This window comes from Saccopteryx leptura, chromosome 3 (genome assembly GCF_036850995.1).
Source record: "Saccopteryx leptura isolate mSacLep1 chromosome 3, mSacLep1_pri_phased_curated, whole genome shotgun sequence".
Taxonomy (NCBI): domain Eukaryota; kingdom Metazoa; phylum Chordata; class Mammalia; order Chiroptera; family Emballonuridae; genus Saccopteryx; species Saccopteryx leptura.
The window spans coordinates 75,183,264-75,205,554 of record NC_089505.1 but is presented as its reverse complement, the minus strand read 5'-3'; the positions used below and the strand labels follow the sequence as shown (position 1 = coordinate 75,205,554).

The window sequence follows — 22,291 nt, the reverse complement described above, 5'->3', positions numbered from 1 at the left end:
CTGAGAAGTCTGAGGAAAACCCAATATGCCTTCGTTTATATATTTCGTTCTTCTCTTTCCTGGGTGTTTTGAGGATTCTTTCTTTGTCATTGATTTTTGAAATTTTTATTACAATATGCTTTGGGGAAAGTCTGTTTGGGTTGTTAACTCAGCATTCTGTTTGCTTCTTGAATTTGTGAATCTAACTTTTTACATAGATTTGGAAAATTGTTATCAATTATATTTAGAATAAGCTGTCCATTCCCTCTTTCCTCTCTCCTTCTGATATATCCATTATTCTTATTTCTTATATTGCTCTCTCTGTTGGAGTTAGGCAACTCTTGTAGAGCTCTATTGTTTTTAAAAGTTGTGAGTCTCTTTCTTCTTCTGTCTGTATCATCTCTGGTTACCTGTATTCAGTGTCACTGATTCTCTTCTTTATCTGACCTGTTTTAATAACTAAACTTGCTAGCTCATTTTTAAATTCATGTATTGAGTTTATCTCTGTTTTAAAGTTTCAATCTCCTTTGTGAAGTATTTATTTTGTTTATTAATTTGTTTTTTTAGTTCAATTTATTGTCTCTTGGTTCTTTCTTGCATCTCATTGAGTATATTCAGAACTTTAACTTTGAATTTTCTATTGTTTAATTCTAAGGTTCCCACATGATTGAGATTGCTTTCTGGAGATTTTTCTTTTTCTTTCTGAACTACATCACTTTTTGTGTAACCATACTATTTGTTTTCTTTTACCTTAATAACATTTGAGAATGATATTGTTAAGAAATCTAACAAAGAACAACTAAAAAATAAAAACAAATAAAATGAAAAATAGGAAAAATTTAAGAATAATGTAAAGTAAAAGAGAAAATCCACAAAAAAGAAAGAGGAAATACCAAAAGAAAAAAATCAAAAGTAGACAAAACACTTACAGAAAATAAGAATAAAAATATAAATATTAAAGAAAATAAAGTTCAAAATATAAAACTTCAGTTTTGGAGGTTTTTCTGGGTTTTTTTAACCAGTAGGTGGCACTGTGTTACTAGTTTTAGCTCTGAAATTTCTTTTTTTTTAACATGTTTATTTTTTTCTTTTTTTAAATTATTGTAATGGAGTGACATTGATCAATCAGAGTACATAAATTTAGAAAACATCTCCAGATTATTTTGACATTTAATTACATTGCATACGCATCACCCAAAGTCAAATTGTCTTCCGTCACCTTCTATCTGATTTTCTTTATGCCCCCTCACCCTCTTCCTTTCTTTCTCCCCCCCCCTTCTCCCTGGTAACCACCACACTCTTGTCCATGTCCTTGAGTCTCATTTTTATGTCCCACCTATGTATGGAATCATATAGTTCTTAGTTTTTTCTGATTTACTTATTTCACTCAGTATAATATTATCAAGGTCCAACCATATTATTGTAAATGATCCGATGTCATCATTTCTTAAGGCTGATTAGTATTCCATAGTATATATGTACCACATCTTCTTTATTCAATCATCTATTGAAGGGCTTTTTGGTTGTTTCCATGTCTTGGCCACTGTGAACAATGCTGCAATTAACATGGGGCTGCATGCGTGTTGATGTACCAATGTTTTTCAGTTTTGGGGGTATATACCCAGTAGACAGATTGCTAGCTCATATGGTAGTTTTATTTTTAATTTTTTGAGAAACCACCATACTTTCTTCCATAATGGTTGTACTACTTTACATTCCCACCAACAGTGGATTAGGATTCCTTTTTCTCCATAGCCTCTCTAACACTTGTTATTATCTGTCTTGTTCATAATAGCCAATCTAACAGGTGTAAGGTGGTATCTCATTGTAGTTTTGATTTGCATTTCTCTAATAGCTAATGAAGATGAGCATCTTTTCATATATCTGTTGGCCATTTGCATTTCTTCCTTGGGAGAAGTGTCTGTTCAAGTCCTCTTCCAATTTTTTTATTGGATTGTTTGCTTGTCTGTTGTTGAGTTTTATGACTTCTTAGTACATTTTGAATATTAGAGCCTTATCTGTGCTGTTGTTTGAAAACATCGCCTCCCATTTAATTGGCTGTTTGTTTTGCTGTCCATTTCTCTTGCTGTGCAAAAGCTTCTTAGTCTGATGTGGTTCCATGTATTTATCTTTGCCTTCACTTCCCTTGCCTTTGGAGGCAAATTCATAAAGTGCTCTTTATAACCAAGGTCCATGAGTTTAGTACCTATGTTTCCTTCTATGTACTTTATTGTTGCAGGTCTTCTATTTAGGTCTTCGATCCATTTTGAATTAATTTTAGTAGAAGGGGACAAACTGTAGGTGAGTTTTATTCTTTTGCATGTGGCTTTCCAGTTTTCCCAGCACCATTTGTTGAAGAGTCTTTCTATTATCCATTGTGTGTTGTTGGCCCCTTTATCAAAAATTATTTAACCATATATATATGTGGTTTTATTTCTGGACTTTCTATTCTGTTTCAGTGGTCTGAGTGTCTATTTTTTTTTGCCAATACCATGCTGTTTTAATTATCATGGCTTTATAATATATTTTGAACTCAGATATTGTAATGCACCCAGCTTTGTTCTTTTTCCTTTAGATTGCTTTGGCTATTTGGCGTTTTTTATAGTTCCATATAAACCTGATGATTTTTTTGTTCCATTTCTTTAAAAAATGACATTGAAATTTTGATGGGAATTGCATTAAATTTGTATATCGCTTTGGGTAATATAGTCATTTTGATTACATTTCCTCTTCCTATCCAAGAACAAGAAATATTTTTCCATTTCATTGTATCTTTTTTGATTTCCCTTAATAATGCTTTGTAGTTTTCATTATATAGGTCCTTTACATTCTTTGTTATGTTTATTCCTGGGTATTTTTTGTGTTCTTGTTGCAACCGTGAAGGGGATTATTTTTTTTAGTTCGTTTTCTGATGTTTCATTGTTGGCATACAGGAAGGCCATGGACTTTTGTATATTAATTTTGTATCCTGCGACTTTACTGTATTGGTTTATTGTTTCTAGTAGTCTTTTTGGGGAAGTCTTTAAGGTTTTCGATGTATAGGATTATATCATCTGCAAAAAGTGAAACCTTTACTTCTTCTTTCCCAATATGAATGCCTTTTATTTCTTTCTCTTGTCTGATTGCTCTGGCTAGAACTTCCAGCACTACGTTGAATAAGAGTAGAGAAAGTGAACAATCTTGTCTTGCTCCTGATTTTAGTGGAAAAGTCCTCAGTTTTATGACTTTTAATATGATGTTAACTGATGATTTATCATAAATGGCCTTTATTATGTTGAGATATTTTCCTTCTGTACCCATTTTGTTGAGTGTCTTAAACATAAAATAGTGTTGTATTGAATATTTTATTGAATGCATCTATTGATAGGATCATATGGTTTTTGTTCTTTGATTTGTTGATATGGTGTATTACGTTAACCGTTTTACATATGGTGAACCATCCTTGTGATTCTGAGATGAATCCCACTTGATCATGATGATCTTTTTTTTTTTTTTTTCAGAGACAGAAAGTCAGAGAGAAGGATCCATAGGGACAGACAGACAGGAACGAAGAGAGATTAGAAGAATCAATCGTTAGATTTTCATTGCGACACCTTAGTTGTTCATTGATTGCTTTCTCATATGTGCCTTGACCATGGGCCTTCAGCCGACCGAGTAACCCCTTGCTGGAGCCAGCGACCTTGGGTGCAAGCTGATGATCTTTGCTCAAACCAGATGAGCCCGGGCTCAAGCTAGCGACCTCAGGGTCTCGAACAAGTGTCCTCCACATCCCAGTCCAATGCTCTATGCACTGCGCCACCACCTAGTCAGGCAAATTATTTTTTAATGTGTTGTATTCAATTTCCTAGTATTTTGTTTAGTATTTTAGCATCTGTATTCATTAGAGATATTGGTCTGTACTTTTCTTTTTTTGTGTGTTGTCCTTGCCAGGTTTCGGTATGAGCATTTTGTTGGCCTCATAAAATGTGTTTGGAAGTATTGCTTCTTCTTAAATATTTTGGAAGACTTTGAGTAGAATAGGAACCAAGCCTTCTTTGAATATTTGATAGAATTCAATACTATAGCCATCTGGCCCTCGATTTGTATTTTGGGGAAGGTTTTTGATAGTTGTTTCTATTTCCTCCCTGCTTATGGGTCTGTTTAGGCTTTCTGCTTCTTTATGACTCAGTCTAGGAAGATAGTATTCTAGGAATTTATCCATTTCTTCTAGGTTGTTAAGTAGGTGGCATATAGTTTTTCATAGTATTCTACAATAATTCTTTGTATATCTATGATACCTGTGGTGATTTCTCCTCTTTCATTTTGGATTTTATTTATATGAGTTCTTTCTCTTTTTTCCTTAGTGAGTCTTGCCAAGGGTTTGTCAATTTTGTTGCTCTTTTCAAAGAACCAGCTCCTTGTTTCATTACTTTTTTATAGTTTTTCTGTTTTCTATTTTATTTATTTCTGCTCTGATTTTTATTATTTCCTTTCTTGGGCTGGTTTTGCATTGTCTTTATTCTTCTTTTTCTAGTTCCTTAAGATGGTTTACTTGGGCTCTCTCTTGTTTGTCCATATAGGCCTGAAGTTAAGTGGTTTACTTGGGCTCTCTCTTGTTTGTCCATATAGGACTGTAGTAATATGAACTTCCCTCTTATTACTACTTTTGCTGCATACCAGAGATTCTGATATGTCATATTATTTTTGTTTCTCTGTATGTATCTTTTGATTTTTGTTTTTATTTCTTCTTTGACCCACTCATTTTTTAAAAGTATGTTGTTTAGATTCCACATTTTTGTGGGTTTACCACTTTTTTGCTGTTGAATTCTAGTTTCAGGGCTATATGATCAGATAACATGCTTGGCATAATTTCAATCTTTCCGAATTTGTTGATGTTATTTTTGTGACCCAACATATGGTCAATTTTTGAGAATGTTCATTGTACACTAGAGAAGAATATATACTCTGGCACTTTGGGACGAAATGTCCTGTAGATATCTATCCTATGCAATTGTTTTGGTGTTTTGTTTAAGGCCAATATTTCTTTATTGATTTTCTGTTTGGATGAACGATCTAGAGCCGTCAGCGGTGTATTGAGGTCTGCAAGTATAATTGTATTTTTGTTGTTTTTTCATTTTCGGTCAGTCCATAACTGTCTTATATATTTTGATGCTCCTTGGTTTGATGCATATATATTAAGAAGTGTTATGTCTTCTTGATTCAGTGTTTCTTTAGTCATTATAAAATGACTGCTTTTGTCTCTGATTACCTTTGCTGTCTTGTAGTCAGCATTGTTAGATATGAGTATTGCTACACCTGCTTGTTTTGGATGTTATTTGCTTGGAGTATTGGATTTTTTTTAATAAATTTTTATTAATGTTAATGGGGTGACATTAATAAATCAGGGTACATATATTCAAAGAAAACATGTCCAGGTTATCTTGTCACTGTATTATGTTGCATACCTATCGCCCAGAGTCAGATTGTCCTCCATCACCCTCTATCTAGTTGTCTTTGTGCCCCTCCTTCTCCCCCTTTCCCTCTCCTTCCTTCCCTCCCGCGACTGCTGTCCCCCCACCCCTGGTAACCACCACACCCTTGTCCATGTCTCTTAGTCTCATTTTTATGGCCCACCAATGTATGGAATCATGTAGTTCTTTGTTTTTTCTGATTTACTTATTTCACTCCATAGAATGTTATCAAGTTCCCATCATTTTGTTGTAAATGATCTGATGTCATCATTTCTTATGGCTGAGTAGTATTCCATAGTGTATACATGCCACATCTTCTTTATCCAGTCTTTTATTGAAAGGCTCTTTGGTTGTTTCCATGTCTTGACCACGGTGAACAATGCTGCAATAAACATGGGGCTACATGTGTCTTTACGTATCAATGTTTCTGAGTTTTGGGGGTATATACCCAGTAGAGGGATTGCTGGGTCATAAGGTAGTTCTACTTTCAGTTTTTTGAGGAACCACCATACTTTCTTCCATAATGGTTTTACTACTTTACAGTTCCACCAATAGTGAATGAGAGTCCCTTTTTCTCCACAGCCTCTCCAACACTTGCTATTACCTATCTTGTTGATAATAGCTAATCTAACAGGTATGAGGTGGTATCTCATTGTAGTTTTGATTTGGATTTGGCTAATAACTAATGAAGATGAGCATATTTTCATATATCTGTTGGCCATTTGTATTTCTTCCTGGGAAAAGTCTTTGTTCACGTCCTCTTCATATTTTTTTATTGTTTGTTTGTTTGTTGTTGAGTTTTATGAATTCTTTGTAAATTTTGAATATTAGGCCTTTATCTGAGCTGTTGTTTGAAAATAACATTTCCCATTTAGTTGGCTGTCTGTTTATTTTGTTGTCAGTTTCTCTTGCTGAGCAAAAACTTTTTAGTCTGATGTAGTCCCATTCATTTATCTTTGCTTTCACTTCTCTTGCCTTTGGAGTCAAATTCATAAAATGTTCTTTAAAACCCAGGTCCATGAGTTTAGTACTTAGGTCTTCTTCTATGTAGTTTATTGTTTCAGGTCTTATATTTAGGTCTTTGATCCATTTTGAATTAATTTTAGTACACGGCGACAAGCTGTAGTCGAGTTTTATTCTTTTGCATGTGGCTTTCCAGTTTTCCCAGCACCATTTGTTGAAGAGGCTTTCTTTTCTCCATTGTATGTTGTTGGCCCCTTTATCAAAAATTATTTAACCATATATATGTGGTTTTATTTCTGGGCTTTCTATTCTGTTCCATTGGTCTGAGTGTCTATTTTTCTGCCAATACCATGCTGTTTTGATTGTCGTGGCCCTATAATACAGTTTGAAGTCAGGTATTGTAATGCCCCCAGCTTCATTTTTTTTCCTTAGGATTGCTTTGGCTATTCGGGGTTTTTTATAGTTTTATATAAATCTGATGATTTTTGTTCCATTTCTTTAAAAAGTGTCATAGGAATTTTGATGGGAATTGCAATAAATTTATAAATTGCTTTGGGTAATATGGCCATTTTGATTATATTTATTCTTCATATCCAAGAACAAAGAATATTTTTCCATCTCATTGTTTCTTTTTCAAGTTCCCTTAACAATGCTTTGTAGTTTTTGTTATATACGTCCTTTATATTCTTTGTTATGTTTATTCCTAGGTGTTTTTTTTTGTTGTTGTTGTTGCAATCGTGAAGGGGATTTTTTATTTTTGAGTTCATTTTCTAATATTTCATTGTTGGCATATAGAAAGGCTATGGACTTTTGTATGTTAATTTTGTATCCTGCGACCTTACTATATTGGTTTATTGTTTCTAGTAATATTTTTGTGGAGTCCTTCGGGTTTTTGATGTATAGGATCATATCATCTGCAAAAAGTGATACCTTTACTTCTTCTTTTCCAATATGGATGCCTTTTATTTCTTTCTCTTGTCTGATTGCTCTGGCCAGAACTTCTAGCACCACATTAAATAAGAGTGGAGAGAGTAGACAACCCTGTGTTGTTCAAGACCTGATTTAAGGTGGAAAGTCCTCAGTTTTATGCCATTTAATATGATGCTGGCTGATGGTTTATCATATATGACCTTTATCATGTTGAGATATTTTCCTTCTATACCCATTTTGTTGAGTGTCTTAAATATAAAGGTGTGTTGTATTTTATCAAATGCCTTTTCTACATCTATTGATAAGATCATGTGGTTTTTGTTCTTTGTTTTGTTGATATGGTGTATTATGTTAACCGTTTTACGTATGTTGAACCATCCTTGAGATTCTGGGATGAATCCCACTTGATCATGATGTATTATTTTTTTAATATGTTGTTGTATTCGATTTGCTAGTATTTTGTTTAGTATTTTAGCATCTGTATTCATTAGAGATATTGGTCTGTAGTTTTCTTTCTTTGTGCCGTCCTTGCCAGGTTTCGGTATGAGTCTTATGTTGGCCTCATAAAATGTGTTTGGAAGTATTGCTTCTTCTTCAAGTTTTTGGAAGACTTTGAGTAGAATAGGAACCAAGTCTTCTTTGAATGTTTGATAGAATTCACTAGTATAACCGTCTGGGCCTGGACTTTTATTTTTGGGGAGGTTTTTAATAGTTTTTTCTATTTCCTCCCTGCTAATTGGTCTGTTTAGGCTTTCTGCTTCTTCATGACTCAGTCTAGGAAGGTTGTATTGTTCTAGGAATTTATTCATTTCTTCTAGATTGTTGAATTTGGTGGCATATAGTTTTTCATAGTATTCTACAATAATTCTTTGTATATCTGTGATGTCTGTGGTGATTTCTCCTCTTTCATTTTGGATTTTATTTACATGAGTCCTTTCTCTTTTTTCTTTGGTGAGTCTTGCCAAAGGTTTGTCGATTTTGTTGATCTTTTCAAAGAACCAGCTCCTTGTTCTATTAATTTTTTCTATAGTTTTTCTGTTCTCTATTTCATTTATTTCTTTTCTGATTTTTATTATCTCTTTTCTTTGGCTGGGTTTGGGTTGTCTTTGTTCTTTTTCCAGTTCCTTAAGGTGTGAAGTTAAGTGGTTCACTTGGGCTCTCTCTCTTGTTTGTTCATATAGGCCTGAAGTGATATAAACTTCCCTCTTATCATTGCTTTTGCTGCATGCCAAAGATTCTGATATGTTGTATTATCATTTTCATTTGTCTGTATATATCTTTCTTTTTTTATTTTATTTTTTTTTGTATTTTTCTGAAGCTAGAAATGGGGAGAGACAGTCAGACAGATTCCCGCATGCGTCCGACTGGGATCCACCCGGCACGCCCACCAGGGGCGAAGCTCTGCACACCAGGGGGTGATGCTCTGCCCCTTCGGGGCGTCGCTCAGCCATGACCAGAGCCACTCTAGCGCCTGGGGCAGAGGCCAAGGAGCCATCCCCAGCACCCGGACCATCTTTGCTCCAATGTATCCTCGACTGCGTGAGGGGAAGGGAGAGACAGAGAGGAAGGAGGGGGGGTGGAGAACCAAATGGGCGCTTCTCCTATGTGCCCTGGCCGGGAATCGAACCTGGGTCCCCTGCACGCCAGGCCGACGTTCTACCGCTGAGCCAACCGGCCAGGGCCTGTATATATCTTTTGATCTCTGCACTTATTTCTTCTTTGACCCATTCATTTTTTATTATTTTTTATTTTTATTTTTTTTCTGAAGCTGGAAACAGGGAGAGACAGTCAGACTCCTGCATGCGCCCGACCGGGATCCACCCAGCACGCCCACCAGGGGGCGACACTCTGCCCACCAGGGGGCGATGCTCTGCCCCTCCAGGGCGTCTCTCTGTTGCGACCAGAGCCACTCCAGCGCCTGGGGCAGAAGCCAAGAAGCCATCCCCAGCGCTTGGGCCATCTTTGCTCCAATGGAGCCTTGCTGCGGGAGGGGAAGAGAGAGACAGAGAGGAAAGAGAGGGGGAGGGGTGGAGAAGCAAATGGGTGCCTCTCCTGTGTGCCCTGGCCAGGAATCAAACCCAGGACTTCTGCACGCCAGGCCGACACTCTACCACTGAGCCAATCGGCCTGGCCCATTCATTTTTTAAAAGTATGTTGTTTAGTTTCCACATTTTTGTGGGTTTTTTCCCTCTATTTTGTAGGTGAATTCTAGTTTCAAGGCTTTATGATCAGAAAATATGCTTGGTACAATTTCAATTTTCCTGAGTTTTCTGATGTTATCTTTGTGGCCCAACCTGTGGTCAATTCTTGAGAATGTTCCATGTACACTAGAGAAAAATGTATACTCTGTCGCTTTGGGATGAAGTGTCTTGTAGATGTCTACCATATCCAGGTGCTCTAGTGTTTTATATAAGGCAAATATGTCTTTATTGATTCTCTGTTTGGATGACCAATCTAGAGCCGTCATTGGTGTATTGAGGTCTCCAAGTATGATTGTATTTTTGTCAGTTTTTGTTTTTAGGTCAATACGTAGCTGTCTTATATATTTTGGTGCTCCTTGGTTTGGTGCATATATATTAAGAATGTTATGTCTTCTTGATTCAGCATCCCCTTAATCATTATGAAATGACTATTTTGTCTCTAAGTACTTTTTCTGTCTTCTAGTCAGCATTATTAGATATGAGTATTGCTACACCTGCTCTTTTTTGGATGTTATTTGCTTGGAATATTGTTTTCCAGCCTTTCACTTTGAATTTGTTTTTATCCTTGTTGCTTAGATGTGTTTCTTGTAGGCAGCATATAGTTGGATATTCTTTTTTAATCCATTCTGCTACTCTGTGTCTTTTTATTGGTAAGTTTAATCCATTTACATTTAGTGTAATTATTGACACTTGTGAGTTCCCTATTGCCATTTTATAAATTGCTTTCTGTTAGCTTTGTATTTTGTTTGATTTTCTCTTTTGCTTTTTTATCATTTATTTTTGTTTGTTTGTATTCCATACTTCTTTCTTCTGTTGCTACCTTTTTAAAGTCATGTGCTTCTGTGGTGGTTTTCTCAAGTGTGGTTACCATTAAGTATTGAAAAGGGTACCTACCATATTCATTGTAGTACCCTATCTTATGAGTGTTTCTGCGCTTCATCGTCCTTTGCTACTGTTAATCTCCATCCTCTCCCCCCCCCCCCTTTTTTTGTTGTCACCATTTAAATTTGGTTTCATTGTGTTCTTAGTGGAGCTGTTACTTGTGGTTTTGTTTTGTTTTGTTCTTTGAACCTGGTTGGACAACACCCTTTAGTATTTCCTGGAGTGGGGGCTTACTGATGATAAATTCCCTCATCTTTTCTGTATCTGTGAATGTTTTTATTTCTCCTTTGTACTTGAAGGATAGCTTTGATGGGTATAGTATTCTTGGCTGAAAGTTCCTCTCTTTCAGGGCTTTAAATATTGGGGTCCATGCTCTTCTAGCTTATAGAGTTTCTGCTGAGAAATCTGATGATAATCTAATAGGCCTTCCTTTATATGTTGTACTCTTCTTTTCCTTGGCTGCCTTGAGAATTTTTTCTTTGTCGTTGGTTTGTGCCATCTTCATTATGATGTGCCTTGGAGTAGGTGTGTTGTGGTTAAGAAAACTCAGTGTTCTGTTTGCTTCTTGAATTTGAGGCTTTAGTTCTTTCCACAGGCTTAGGAAGTTCTCGTCTATTATTTGTTTGTGTATATTCTTCATTTCATTTTCTCTCTCTTTTCCCTCTGATATACCTATTATTCTTATGTTATTCTTTTTGATGGAGTCAGACACTTCCTGTAGGGCTTTCTCTCTTTTTTTTTTTTTTTTGAGTCTCTTTCTTCTTCTCTCTGTTGTGCCTCAAGTTGCTTGTCTTCTATTTCACTAATCCTACCTTCTATCTGGCCTGTTCTATTAGCTAAACTTGTTACCTCGCTTTTTAGCTCATGAATTGAGTTTTTCATTTCTGTTTGATTTGTTTTTATAATTTCAGTTTACTTGGTAATATATTTTTTGTGTTCATTGAGTTGTTTTCTGAGCTCCCTAAGTTGCCTTTCTGTGTTTTCTTGTATATCTCTGAGTATTTTTAGGATTTCTATTTTAAATTCTCTGTCATTTAGCTCCAAGGTTTCCAATATATTAAATTTTTTCTTCATAAATTTTTTCACATCTATCTGTGTTCCTTCTCTATCTTTTGTATCCATGATATTCAATTTCCTTTTTCTTAATGGCATCTGAGGGTGGTCTTGTTGATAGCACTAATGAGAATTAATAAAGAATAAAAAGGAAAAAAATAAAGAAAAAAAATGAAAAAAATTTGGAAGAAAAAAACCCAATAATAATTTATTATCCCCCCCTTTTCTTTCTTCTCTTTCCCTCTTCTCCCTTACTCCTTAGGAAAATATTGTGATGACCTGTGAATTATATTATGCTAAGTGGAACAAAAACTGCCTATAACGAAGGGCCTGAGTTGGGGGGAAGTGTTCAAGGGGCAAAAAAGGAAGTAGGGACCTACAAAATGCAAAAAAGAAAAAATCTTGGTCAAGCATAAAATGATTTGCTTGTAAGTGATAGTTGACTAAGAGATATAATGAGAGGGATAAGAGGGAAAGAGAAAAAAGGAGAAAAAAACTACTGTATTAAGTGGAGCAAAGACTAAATAGAATGGAGATCCCAGTTTGGAAGGAATGCTAATGAGTTAAAAAGCAAACTAAAAAGCACCCCAAATGCCACAAAAATAATCTTGAGTCCCAAATTAAACAATTTGTTCGTGATTGAGTATTGAATGAGAGGAAAAGTAAAAGGAGAAAAGAAGAAACTAATAGAAAGGGAGAAAAAGGGGAAAAAGAAAGGAAGAAAAAAAAGGAAAATAAAAAAAAACAAAAAGAGAGAGAGAGAGTTAAGCGTTTTGGAGTGTAACCTTCATGGAGAGTAAGGAAGGAGGAAAGAAATAAAATGTAACACTTATGGGTAGTGTAGTTCAAGAAAAGGTAAGAATAAGATGGGCAGAGAATAAAAGGACCAAGGTGAAGGAAATAGAAAGAATAATAATAAAGGCAAGAAGATAAAAGAAACAAAAGAAAAAAATAGTTGAACAAGTTATAAAGTCTGTGGATTTTTCTTGATTTTGAGAGGTTAACTTCTTCCTTTTTCTTTCCTCTCCCTCTTCCTGGTTGGTGACTCTGTGCCCCAGGCTCTTCCCCTGTGTCATGCTTAGGTAGGGATTTGCAGTTGATGAGATTCTACAGCAATGTCATATAGTTGGCTTCAGTCTCATTGGTAGTCAAGGCTTGTTAGCATTTGCAGGCTCCGACAATGAGAGTTTGTTTTCCCGGAGCCTCCCTCCTAGTCTCCCCTTCCTGAATTAGCAGCCTGGTGATCCAGCTATGAGGCTGCCACTTCCTCTGCCTGGGGAGTAAGAGGCTCCAAGAGCTGGCAATTCCCCACTCTATCCCCACTCAATGCAGGGCTCTGAGGAAGGCTCTGGCAGTTAGAGCTGCCAGCGTAATCCGGCGGTGCTTGGAGCCAATTGTTCTCAAGGTGACTTTCAATGAGCCTTCAGGCCTGTTCAGCACACCTGGCACTCTGTGGGACCACTCTCCTTAGGCTTTCCGCACTTTGTAACCTGTTTTGGCTGGGAAGAAGATGCCCTATTCACTGCCTGCAGTACAGGTCTTAACATCTACCAAGTCCCTCTTTTTAGCGTATATCCCTGAGTATGAAAGCTCTGTCAATCAGAAGTTGCCCCCACCCCTTTAGCAAGAGGCACTAAAGAATATCATGCCTCTTGTCTTGGATCGCTGATCTGAGAGAGATCTTTTCAATTAGAGCCCCGTAGGTCAGTTGGGAGGTGTGCAGACTGTAGGTTAGGCTAATTTCAGTGATTGGATCCACAGATGTGCTCCAGGACAGACTGCAAACTGCCCGCGTGCCCTTCCCCCAATGCTTGATTGTTAGCTTGAATGGCTGGGTGAGGTGCCCAGCAGCGGAGAGAAGTTTGGCTTAGAGAAGTTTGCTTTGGCACACTTCCTGCTTGCCGCTGGCGGTTGGCGTGCTCTGGATACGCAGGCAAATGGGGTGCTCTGGGCGCATGGGCTAGTGGGGTGCTCTGGGTGCACCGCATCTGGAGATGATTGCTGCGCACCCACGGCTGCAGATGCTCGCGGGGTGTGGGCCACTGGGGACATTCCCAGCGCGCGGGGTTCTCACAGCACAGGGGCAGCTGCTTGCAGCGTGCAGGCTGTTGCTCCCGGAGTGCCAGCGGGCAGTTGCTCGCATGGGTTGACTCACCACAGGCACACTCCCTCCTCAGCTTGAACGAATGTCTGTGCCGCAGTTAGCTTCCTCCACACTCTCAGCTCCCTCCCGACTCTCAGTTCCAAGTGAAAGCAGTCCTTTCACCTTCAGTGTGTGTGGAACTCCCGGATGCTCTAAGGATAGATTTTTCTGTCTCTAGTTGATGAACTTATTGAAATTTTGGGGGGATCTGTCAGACGCGCTGCTCATGGCGCCATTTCCGTGACATCACACCTGGAGTAATGTTTTCCAACCTTTCACTTTGAATTTGTTTTTATCCTAGTAGCTTAGATGTGTTTCTTGTAGGCAGCATACAGTTGGATTTTCTTTTTTAATCCATTCTGCTACTCTGTGTCTTTCTATTGGTGAGTTCAACCCATTTACATTTAGTGTAATTATTGACACTTGAGAGTCTCCTATTGCCATTTTATATATTGCTTTCTGATAGTTTTGTATCATGTTTGGTTCTTCTCTTTTATTTTTTTGTCAAATTTTTTTGGTTTGGTTATAATCCATACTTCTTTCTTTTACTTTTTTTTTTTAAGCCATGTACTTCTGTGTTGGTTTTTTTAGGGGTGGTTACCATTAAGTAATGGAAAGGATACATATCATGTTTATTGTAGTCCATTATTTCATGAATGCTTCTGCACTCCAACCTCCTTTGCTACTGTTAATCTTTGTCCTCTCCCTTTTTTTGTTTTTGTTGTCACAGATTAATCTTGTTTTTATTGTGATCTTGATGAAGCTTTTACTTTAGTTTTGTTTTGTTCTTTGTATCTGGTCTGAAAATCTCTTTTAGTATTTCCTGAAGTGGGGGTTTTCTGGTGATAAATTTCCTCATCTTTTCTGTATCTGTGAATGTTTTTATTTCTACCTCATATTTGAAGGATACCTTTGATGGATATAGTATTCTTGGCTGGAAGTATTCTTAGAACTTTAAATATTAGGGTCCAGTCTACCTCAGCTTGTAGAGTTTCTGCTGAGAAATCTGATGATGATCTAATGGGTCTTCCTTTGTATGTTGTATTCTTCTTTTCCCTGGCTGGCTTGAGAATTTTTTCTTTGTCATTGGTTTGTGCCAATTTCATTATGATGTGTCTTGGAATATGTTTGTTACAGTTCAGATAACTTGGTGTTCTGTTTGCTTCTTGAATTTGAGGTTTTAGTTCTTTCCACAGGCTTGTGAAGTTCTTGTCTATTATTTTTGAATATGTTCTCCATTCCATTTTCTCTCTCTTCTCCTGATATACCCATTATTCTTATGTTGCTCTCTCTGATGGAGTCAGACAATTCCTATAGGGCTTTCTCATTTTTTTTTTTAATTCACGAGTCTCTCTCCTCTTCTTTCAGTCATGCCTCTTGTTGCCTGTCTTCTATGTCACTAATTCTCCCCTCTATCTGGCCTGTTCTACTGGCTAAGCTTGTTACCTAGTTTTTCAGTTTATCAATTAAGTTTTTATCTCTGTTTGAATCATTTTCATAGTTTCAATTTCCTTGGTGATGTATTCTTTCTGTTTATTGAATTGATTTTTGAGCTCCATAAATTGCCTTTCTGTGCTTTCTTGTATATCCCTGAGTATTTTCAGGGCTTCAATTTTAAATTCTCTCTTTAACTTCAATTTTTCCAAGCTATTAAATTTTTTTATACTTTTTTCCTCATCTGTCTGAGCTACATCTCTGACTTTTGTATCCATGATATTTGCTTTCCTTTTCCTTAATGGCATTTGAAAGTGGTATTGTTAATAACACTAATAAGAGTTGATAAAAAATTTAATTTTTTTGAGAAAATACAATGAAATACTGAAAATTCTATTGTGCTAAGTGGAACAAAAACTACATAGAACAGAGGGCCTGAGTTGGGGGAAAGTGACAAAGAAGCAAAAAATGAGGTAAGAACCCACAAAATGCCACAAGAAAAAAATCTGGATGAAGAATAAAATAATTTGTAAATGATGGTCAAATGAGAGAAATAGTGAAAGAGAAAAGAAAAAGAGAAAAACTACAGTGAAAAAATGAAAATTCTATTGTATTAAGTGCAACAAAAACTACATAGAATGGAGAGCCAGATTTGGGGGAAATACTAAAGAGATAAAAAGCCAAGTAAAAAGCACATAAACTGCCAGAAAGAAAAAACTCAAATCCAGAATAAAATAATTTTTGTGGATGAGATTCAAATGAGAGAAAAAGTAAAAGAGAAAAGAAGAAACAAAGAAAAAGAGGGAAAAGAAAAGAAAGAATAAAGATTTTGAGAATGTAACAGTCATAGAAAAAAAGAATGAAAAATATAACACCTATGGGTAATGAAATTCAAAATGAAAAGGAAAGAATAAAACTGAAAGAGGATCAAATGATCAAGGTGGAAGAGAAAAAAGAGATAAAAAATACAAGAAAAAAAATGAAAAATTATAAAGACTGTGGATTTTTCCTGGTTTTGAGAAGTTATCTTCTTCCTTTTTCTTTCTTCTCTCTCTTTTTGGCCAGTGGCACTGTACCCCAGGTTCTGCCCCAGTGGCACTCTTAGGTGGAGATGTGCAGTTGATGTGTCGCATTGGTGATGACATAAACTAGGCCTCAGTCCCATTGGTAGGCAGGGCTTGTTAGCATTTGCAGACTCTGACAATGGGAAAGTCAGTTTTCCTGGAGCCTCTCCCCAAATTTCTCTTTCCTGAACCAGCAGCCTGGAGACCCAGCTGTGAAGTTGCCAAAGCTACTGCCTGGAGAGCAAGAGGCTCTAAGAGATGCCAATCCCCCTGCCCCCCAGTCCCACTCAAAGCAGGGTTCTGGGTAAGGCTTTGCCATCCAAAGCTGCCAGCTTGATCAGGCAGGGCTGGGAGCCAAATGCTTTTCAGTTGTCATTCTGTGAGCCTCCGGGCATGTCTACTATGCCTCAGTGCTCCACAGGTCTATTCTCTACAGGCTTTTTGCACTTTGTAACCTGTATCAGCTGGCAAGAAGATGCCCCAGTCACTGCCTGAAGAGCAAGAGGTCCTAAAAGCTGCCAAGTCCCTCCTCCAGGTCCATTCAAAGCACAGCTCTGGGTGTGAAAGCTTTGTCAACCAGAGCCACCTGCTCAAGCAAGCAAGAGAGTGAGCTGACCTCTGGTCAGACTCCTTCTAAGGTTCCCCAGTATGTCTAGTTAAATTTGCCTCAGTGCTCCATGGGTCTGCTCTCCACAGGGCTTCTCCCTTGTTGTGAAGCCTACAGCCCAGCCTGCTCAACTTCCGCAGTGTTCTCTGAGGTCTGTTTTGTGGGAATGTGCTTTTTAACCTGTATCAGCTGGTGGGAAGTTGCCCCAACCACTGCCTGCAGAGCAAGAGGTCTTAAGAACTATCAAGTCCCTCCTTGGGATCTGTTTAAATCGTAGCCCTGGGAAAGAAGGCTTTGTCAGCCAGAGCCACCAATGTAAGCCAGCAGGGCAGTGAGCAGACTGCAATTTAGGCTCCTTTCTAAGGGTTCTAAGATATGTCTGGTTTGCCTCCGCATTCATCGGACGTGCTTTCTAGAGTTTGCCTGCTCCAATAAGCTGCCGATCACCCTGCCCCCCAGCACTTCTGCAGTGTTCTTCGGCAAGAATGTGTTTTGTAGATTGTTTTGGCAGGTGGAGGCTCCCCACCTGGACAGGTCCTGACACAGGGAAGCTGGCTCTCACGCACTTCCCACACGTTGTTGTTCGGAGAGCTGGGATTACTCAGAAACTCTGGCTACAGCCCACACAGAAGGTCACTGCTGACAATCTCTGACCTAGCCTCTGTGTCTGGAAACATGGGCGCCCATGCCCTAAGCACCAGGTGAAACCACTTGCACACTGCCCACACTCGTCCAGGAGATCAGGAGATGGGACCCTGGGCTGAGGAGAACAGATCAGAAAAGTTTCCCATAAGGGTTGGTGTTAGCCCAGCTCACAGGTGGAGGCCAAGCCCTTCATGCTAGTCCCAGACAGTAGCCTTCAAGGGACTCACAGTCAAATGTCACAACTCCCAGCAGCTCTCCTTTTCAGCTGCACAAATAAGCTCAGGGGGTTGGGTATCTGGGACTTGGAAGGGCAGATCCAAACAGTCTGCTTGGGAGAGTGTGGGCTGAGCTCACAGGGGAGATAGCAGTGCTGCCCTGTCAATGGAGGTCTTGTCCCTGAGAAGGCGGCGTCTAGGTCTCCAGAAGACTCCCTTCTCTCCAGGTGGACCGAATCCCCAGTGATTTCACCACCAGATGGTATGCGGGCTCCTCTTCCCATCTCTGTTGTTCTGGGTTAAGGAGCCCTGCATGGGGTTGAGGTCTCTTGCTCCTGGGGGGAGAAAGTTTTCCAGCCAAGGTATGCCTTCAGCTTCTCAGCTGCCACACCTGGGTGAAGAGGCTAGTCTTTATGCATTTCCACCCTCCTTCCAGGCTCTATGTGGTTTCCTCCGTAAATCCATGGGCATAATACTTCAGTTAAGCTAGCCTTCAGTTAAGTATTCAGGTTGATTGCTCTGTAAGTTAGTTGTAAGTCTGGTTTGGGGCCAGGAGCAGGTGAGTTTAGCTTTCACCGACTCTGCAGACATCTTGGATTTCATGGAACTTCACTTTTTTAATTTCAAACTGTATACCTATCTTTCTCACTTCAAACTCCTGATGATGAAATGGTGGAGTAAAATGTTTTAAGCTTCACCTCAGGAAAACAGCTTAATTCATGCCCCAAATTATTTCAATGCAAACCTATTGAGAAATCTATATTTTATACTGAAAGCACTATTTATTAATAATTTTATTTAGAAAATTAAATTTTATGGCGGCATTATTTACAGTGGTCAAGACAGGGAAACACCCAAACTGTCCCTCAAAAGCATATTGATCTTTTCATTTTTATCTGTTATTCTGTTTTATTAAGGTTTTATTAGGCGTGCTTTCCTGTTCTGACAAACACACATTTCCTAGAAATTACACTTTTCCTCTGATTTACAGCCACATGAGACACATTACAAAGGCTTCCTGGTTGCAACCATTTGGACATTAACCCAAGAGAATAATCATTATCATCCATGTGCATTTCCTAAATTGTGTGAGATGATATTTAAATATTATTTTTCTTTTTGCATTTTCTTTTTGCATTTTTCTGAAGCTGGAAACAGGGAGAGACAGTCAGACAGACTCCCGCATGCGCCCGACCAGGATCCACCCAGCACGCCCACCATGGGGCGATGCTCTGCCCACCAGGGGGCGATGCTCTGCCCATCCTGGGCATCGCCATGTTGCGACCAGAGCCACTCTAGCGCCTGAGGCAGAGGCCACAGAGCCATCCCCAGCGCCCGGGCCATTTTTGCTCCAATGGAGCCTTGGCTGCGGGAGGGGAAGAGAGAGACAGAGAGGAAGGTGCAGCGGAGGGGTGAAGAAGCAAATGGGCGCTTCTCCTGTGTGCCCTGGCCAGGAATCGAACCTGGGTCCTCCGCATGCTAGGCCGACGCTCTACCGCTGAGCCAACCGGCCAGGGCTGATATTTAAAATTTTTGCATGGATTTTTGTAATTGGGATACTTCAATAATACTTTTTTAATTTTGCTTTTTCTATCAAGATGGGGTGACAGATTGACATAATTTCCTAGTTTTTGTGCTCATTAAATATTATAATCTAATGGAATTTCTTTGTTCCTTAAAGCTTGAAAACTAGAACTGTGGACGTCCCTGTTTATGACATTTGATAAGGGGTGCATGGAGGTTGCCTTTTGGGATAAAAATTACATCATTAGCCATCCATTTAGTTCTCTCTCCTTCTCTCCTTAGATACACAGCACATGCAACACACACACATACACACACACACATCCACTACATATTGGTACAGCACACATATATGTAGATATAAATGATGATATGTAATTCTAGTATTCATGAAAGAATATATATGGAACTATATATACAAATATATTTTACATACTATTTTATAATATACTACATAAATTGTATATATATTATATGTTATATATACCATATATATATATTGTGTTTTTGACATTCAGAGCTCCTAACACCAACCCTTGCTCCAAGATTCCTGGATTCCAACTATTAAAACTGTGGGATCTCTCAGCTATCCGTAATAAGCTTTGGGGACTTTGAGTCTCAGACTGAACACAGAACACACAGTCCTTAAATATTTCCGATTTGAGATAGTTTTTTTCACTAATCCTGAGCTCTTGGACACAGCTAACTCTTATCACAGTGACTCAGAGCAGGTTCTGAATTCAGACGTCACAGGGACGGTGAGGCCAAGGGGTGGTGGGAGCTCAGGATAAACAATCAAACCCTGGAGATTTGGGTCTTCCCTGACCACGGTGACCTCTATATTCACATTTTCTAGTCACTGAACCTCAAGACTACACAGTGGAGAACCTTATTCGGATGGCCATGGCTGCATTGATCCTGCTGGTCCTTGGGGTGCTGCTGTTTCAAGCTCAACACAGCCCAGAAATGACCCACGATGCAGTCAGGAGGTGTCCACAGAGGGACCAATGCAGTGTTCAGAGAGGTGGAGCCTTGGAGCACATCTGATGACCCAGGAGAGAGAAAGTAGGGACCACAGTTGGGGACACTGTCTGCTGAGACTGTCTAGGAGAGTGACTGTGATTGGGGTGCAGAGAACACGTGCCGTGTTCCTGTGGAGGACGCCTCCTCCACCCACTGGGGGCCTCCCTCCCTGTCACCACTGACTCTCCCTGCTGGTCCTTTTGTTCTCACCCTTGTCAGGAGGGTGCGCCCACATGGCTGGATTGGATCCACATCTATACACCCCTTCACGCCCGACCACATTCACATAAACAAAACATGGCATCTTCAGAGCACTGAAAATTTTAAACAATAATGAACAATGCCTTGCCACCTGCTGCATTGTTGGGTGGACGTCAAAATTATGCTGCTAAATGACAGAAGCCAGACACAAAAAGTCACATTTTGTGAGATTCCTTTTACATGAAATGTCCAGGAGAAAGAACCCCATAGACACAGAAATCAGGTTTGTCAGGGGCTGGGCTGGAAGAGAGACTGGAGACTGAGTGCTTTGTGTTCATTGGGGGATGACAAAATTTTCTTGCAAGTGGAAAAAAAGTTGTGGTTGAGATATTGTGTATTTACTATATTCTATTGAATGATATACTTTGAAAGCTGAATTTCATGTTATACTAATTTTACGTCAATAAAAAGAAGTGCACCATTGACAGCTAAGTCTGTTAAAGCATCATAGTGAAATTTCAACGTTGCAGTTTTGATCCCTGTCCAGGGCACACATGGGACAACCAATGAATGAACGATTGAGTGTAACAACAAATAAATGCTTTTCTTCCCCCTTCCCTTTCTCTTTCTTCTGCCCATTTACCTGCATATCTGTATGTCTAGCTATGTGTGTCAGTCTATCTATCAATCTTTTTGTCTATCATCTATCTTTCTGTCTATCTATCTATGTATCTATCTATCATCTATCTACCTATCTACCTCTGCAGCTACCTACTTACCTATCTATATATCATTTATCATCTATCTATTTATCTTTATGTCTATCTCCATCTGCCACTCAATCTCTCTGGCCTTGACAATATGAACTAATAAACTAAATATAGTTTTCTTGAACCACACTGTTAGTTGTCATTTGCTGTGATAACCTTAACAAACTAATTCAATGTCTCTCATTCTCTCTCTCTCTCTCTCTCTCTCTCTCTCTCACACACACACACACACACACACACAAACACATACACTTTCTCTCTCTCTTTCTCTCCATATTGACAAGTGAAACTGAATTTTGGCTCACACACAAGAAATAATTTCATCTAAAACAATACAAAGCAAATTGTTCAGGTTTTATTCTCTTCTAAATATGCAGAATTAAGTTGTGCACTTTGTTTTTGTTTGTTACAGACTAAAAAATTTAGTACAAGGCCTAATTAATATGAGGGTGGAGATGGACTTTATATTTCTTCTGAAAATTGTTTCACATCATTAATCATTTTGTATAATAGCTTGGCCAGGGTATATTAAATGTCATTCACTGGAAAATTGATATGACTTTTCTTCTGATTACATGATTTTATTGAATATATTGGGATGATGTTGGTTAATAAAATTATATAGATTTCAGGTGTACAGTTCTGTCATACATCATCTGTATATTGTTTGTGTGTACTACCCAGAGTCAAGTCTCCTCCCATCACCATTTATCCCCCTCTACCCTCTTCTCCCTCCCTTCATTCCCCTTTCCCTCTGGTAATCATCAAACTATTGTCTGTGTCCATGACTCTTTCTTTTTCTTTTCTGAATGCCTTCTCCAATCTCACCCAGCCTCTAACCACCTCTCTTCTGACAGCTGTCAATCCTGTTCTCTGTACTGAATAATTGCTATGACTTTCACATGGCAGCAAACTATGCTAAAATCAATATGTATTTGTAGAGTTTAGGAAAACTATTTGTGACACCTTACACAGGAGTTGTGCTCAGTAATGTGGTTCAAACAAAACTTGCAAAACACACTATTTTTAGGATGAGAAGAAGCTGATCCTCTTCCTATATGACAGGGACCTTGTGACTGACACAACTGTCGTGTGGGGACACTGCCACCAGCCCCTGTGGGTCTGTCTCCTGAGCTTCTTTATCACCTGAAAAATAAATTATGAAGAGCTCTGTGATAAAAACCGTTTTGGGACTTTACCACACTTT

At 38.6% G+C, this 22,291-nt stretch overlaps 1 pseudogene; it reads left to right on the top strand.

The window, feature by feature from the left end:
- The window catches only part of LOC136399378 (leukocyte immunoglobulin-like receptor subfamily A member 6), a 44,593-nt pseudogene extending 22,976 nt beyond the window's left edge, over positions 1-21,617 (top strand).
- The last annotated feature ends 674 nt before the right edge of the window (positions 21,618-22,291 follow it).